Source organism: Elaeis guineensis, chromosome 6 (genome assembly GCF_000442705.2).
Source record: "Elaeis guineensis isolate ETL-2024a chromosome 6, EG11, whole genome shotgun sequence".
NCBI classification, from domain to species: domain Eukaryota; kingdom Viridiplantae; phylum Streptophyta; class Magnoliopsida; order Arecales; family Arecaceae; genus Elaeis; species Elaeis guineensis.
The window spans coordinates 126,930,642-126,935,641 of NC_025998.2; positions in this window are offsets into that span (position 1 = coordinate 126,930,642).

Sequence of the window (5,000 nt, forward strand, 5' to 3'; positions counted from 1 at the left end):
TTTGAATAAATATGTCATAAAAGGATGGATTACCCCATGGTAAATCAAATAGACAATAGAATCTCAAGTTGTGAGGAAGACCTTACTAACCAGTGATTTCTAGGAACGCTCAAAATCTAGGAGGGTGAGGGGGATTCTGTGAAGGTCCATGCTAGGACTGCGACAATCCAAAATAAAACACCGTTTCTAAAATTAGAGAGAAAGACGAAGGGAAAATGGGAAGTCAAAGTGTCAAAGAATATATAAATTTTGAAGACTCCAAGGTATTGCCATTTAGGTATAGCAAGGATAAATAGGCCAATAAATAATAAGGAAACAAGTAGAGAAATTTTTTGTGCATAGCAGGTGGTGTAGAAAATCCGATGTAGAGCATACCACTTGATATGATTAGTCCATATAGCTGCTGCTTTTCAATGCGCATTTAATATTTGTAATTCTATTTTTTCGTTTAAAAATGATGAAAATATCTCTGCTTCTTAGAAAAAATCATGACATCCTGTGGTATATTATGACTTCCTACACACAGGATGTCATAATATGATCCAGAAAATTATAACATCCGACATATTATGACGTCCTGCATCAAATTATGATTTTTTGCATGTAAGATGTCATAGTATGATCCAAGATGTCATAATATGTCCCAAGATGTTATGATATAGAAATGGCATTTTTGTCTAATTACTTTCTCATGCGTATTTAATGCATGTAGTTCCGTATTTTCGTTTGAAAATTTTGAATGATGAAAATACTCCTACTTTTTAAAAAAAATTATTACATACTATGGTATATTATGACATCCTGCATCAAAATTATGACTTCCTGCACGTAGGATGTCATAATATGGATATAAGATGTCATAATTTTTTTTCAAATAGCAGAAGTATTTTTGTCATTCAAAATTTTCAGATGAAAAAATGAAACTGCAGGTATAAATGTGCATTGAAAAACGGAGGCTACGTGGACCAATCATATAAAGCGGTGCACTCTATGTCACATTTTCTACACCACCCATGGTGCACAAAGAATTTCTTATAGCAAGTATTGAGTACAAAGATCGTGGAGAAGCCTTTAAATCCATTGATGTCAAGTTTGATTTCTTTGTTCCAAACAAGAAATGATTATGAGGCTTTTTGAGTTTTTTTTTTTTTTGATTCATTATCTATGTAAAATTACTAATGTTAAGGTGAAACAAGGTTTGATAGTTCATGAGCTATGGTTATGTGAAGGTTTTGGAACCCATTGGTGTAAATATATTAGGAGTTTGTAAGATAATCATGACAATTGAGTGAAGGTTTTACAATGATTGAATTGGTTTGCACCATATGGATTCGATGGCCAAAGTAGAATGTCTTCTTGGCTTTAGGCTAAGGGGTTGTTTGGTTGGAGAGGAGTGGGGGTCTAGAATCGAAATCGGAATGGGTGACTCCCATTCTAACTGTTTGGTTGGAAGGAATTCCATTTCGATTTCGATTCCAGGAAGGAATGGGAATAGCTCAATCTATATAGAACTCAATCCCTACTCTCCTTTATGGATTCAAATTTTCATTTCAATTTTGATTTCGATTCTGATTCTGGTCACGAACCAAACACTTCGGAGAATTTGGCTATTCCTATTTCGATTCCGATTCTAAGCCATTCTGATTTTCATTCTCATTCTGATTTCGATTATGAACCAAACACCCCATAAGATTGTCATTGGATTATATACATCACGTGCGGTGGACTTTAAGTGTTAATGTGGAAGCTCTGCTTGGATTTATGCTCTTCTGTGCAATGGAAAAAGAGGAACCTAACGTATGCTAATTTTGTACATACGTGAATTATGCTTTATTGCTCCTAAGTGGGTTGGTAGGAATATCATATTATTTTTTCTGTTGATATACGGTAAGGATAAAAAATAAAATCTAACATGAAAAAATATTGGTTGAATAGAACCTAGGGAGTATTTGGTTAGAGGGAGTGAGGGTTTGGAATCGAAATCGAAATGGGTGACTCCCATTCCAACCATTTGATTGGAAGGAGTCCTATTTTGATTCTGATTCTGAAATGGAATAGAAATAGCTCAATCTATATAGAACTTAATCCCTACTCTCCTCTATAGATTTAATTTTTCATTTCGATTTAGATTTCGATTTCGATTTCGATTTCGATTCCGATCATGAACTAAATGTTTCGAAAGATTTGGCCATTCCAATTCCAATTCCAAGCCATTCCAATTTCTATTTCTATTCTGATTTTGGTTGCAAACCAAACACCTCCTAATATAGACCAACAAACTATACTGCCCAAAACCATCCAGCATGCTGAAAATATAGTCCTAAGAAATGTCACAATGTTTGGTAGATATCTTTCAGGATCCATTTGGTTAGGATATATCAGATTATAGGATAATTTGATGATTCCTATAATTATTTATCAGAAAAAATAATTATAGAGAAAAATAATTTTTACTGTATCTGATCGGTGAAAAAATTACTAAAAAATAACATTGAAAAAAATTTACTACGTTTGATTTGAGATAATCCTATATAGAAATATTGCCAAATTTATAAATATACCCATCAATATAAAATAATTTTTTAATACCAATATAACATTATCATCTCCTATTAGTTTTTATATAATGACCATAATAGGAGATTTTTGTTAAGTATGAATTACCACCACTCGTGAATTTATCAAATACCAATCTTTTATGATATTTGTCTTACCTTTTCTCACTGATAAATAAATTGGGACCTACCAACTTTTTGCTATCTCTCTCTTTGATTTTTCACACTAAATATGGTAATCTAATATGAAATTTATTTATCTATACTAGATTAACCCTAATCAAATGGACCTTCATCGGGTTGGACATTTTTCTAAGTTAAATAAGTATTGTAAGAGCCTTTTGGATATTTCTACAGAAAATGGTTCTAGTGCCCATCCAACTTATAATCTTCTTGGAGTCTACTTAAATTCTTTTCTGCATGTCTATTGATCTATAGCAAGAATAAAGGTTGATAGTGATCTTTTTTTTTTTCCTCCTAAAATTTGAGAATATTGGGTTGATATGTACCATACCCATATAGGCTACCTGATCTCCCATGTTGCACTTTAAAAATAAAATAGAGAAAGAGAAAAAGAGAGACGATTATAATCTGCCCTATCTTGTAGTAGCCAAAGTAGATTGATAGATTTACTTGAAAAATAGCTCATGCAAAGTTATTAGAAGTATTCTAATGGTTACCTAAAAATCATCTCTAAATATAAAAAGAGTAAATTACAACGACCTCCTTCGAAGTTTGAGGTAATTACAGATTCTCACCTAACATTTAGGAATTATACATTCTACTAAACTTTTGCTATATGTATGACACATAATCCCCTACTAATATCTTTTTATTAAAAAAAATAATGGTCTTATTAATTTTAGTATTATCTAACCTATTTGAGTCTTAAAATATCTTATATTTTTATTTTGATAATTTTTTAAATTTTAAATTTTTATATTTGATCAAGGGGTTATATGTATGTCTTTAAAATTTTGGGTGGGATCATGTAATTATCTCAAACCTCAAGAGGGGTCCAGATAATTCACTCTATAAAAAATCATTATACATCTTTAACATGATTTTGGATAAATTATAGAATATCTTTTTAACTTTAGCTCGATTTCATTTACACCTCCTGTACTTTAAAAAATGTCAAACTAACTCTTCTAGTTATTGATATATTCCAATATGATCTTATCATTCACTTATTAGAAAATGGAGTTAGTTTGCTATTTCAATGTATGAAAATGTCCCTTATTCATATAAGAGGATGGGGAGGAGAAAGGGGTGAGGAGGAAGATGAGGAGGGATCACCAGAGAGGAAGGATGGAGGTGGAGTTGTGATGGAGAGGGATGGTGGGATCATTGAGGTCAGCGTGGAGAGGGATGATGACGTCGAAGGCCTCATGGGCTGGATTAGAGGAGGAGGAGGAGGGATGAGGAGAACAAGAGATGGGGTTGCCGGTGAGGAAGGAGTCAAGATGAAGAAAGCCATCGTGGAGGAGAAGGATAGGGTTGCAGAGATCAGTATGGAGAAAGATGGCAGCATCAAGGGCCTCATGGACGAGATTGAAGGAGAAAAAAGAGATATATACATATAACTATCTATGTCAAAATTTTCTTCGTGCAATATCTTCAATATATACATTATTCTCTCCTGTTTCTGTTCTATGCAGAGAATGTAAATAAAATCTTTGTGGATTTTTCTTTCCATGCATATTATCCTTTTTATAAAGTATTTCGATTTTTTTTTATGATGTTAAGGAAGGTAATAACCATATGATTTTTTTTGAATTAAGCTTAAAGATACAAGAAGAAAGATCTATTATTATATGGGAAAGAGAGGCAATAACCTAAAAACAATAGAACAACGAACATAGAGCCAGAGAATCAAAGAATAGACATTAGTTGGTACATAGCGGGTTCTCAAGCAAAAATATCAAAATAGAAAGGAATAAATAAAAATAAGAGAAAAGGACAAGCTCCTTCCAACAAGGCTTACAATTTCATCTCAAAGACATTGTGCCTTCACACTCAAGCTTAAAAGAATTTCAAGACTCACAAAAAATTCAGACGCTAGACAATCGAGACTAAGAAAATGCATCTTTTTGTTACACTTTTCTTGAAAATTTAGAAGGTCCAACTAGTTAAGAAATGAAAGTTTAATCATCAAGCTGGTATATAATGAGTTGTTTGATTTGATTTCAGATTTTTTATAATTTAGGAAGCAACTTTGGAGACTAGAGTGAAGACCAATCTTTGAATAGAAATAGCCCTTTCAAAGCAATGAAGGTGATCGAAGCTCTTTATGGATTCTTCTCCGTATCCGTAGAAAGGGTAGCCACTGAATTTTTTCCTTGTCTTTTTCCTCAACAAATTTGTTGTATTAAAACTTTTTTCCAACAAAAGCTATAAGAAACATCTCACCTTCAAGGGGCCATTAAGGCTCCATAAAGATTT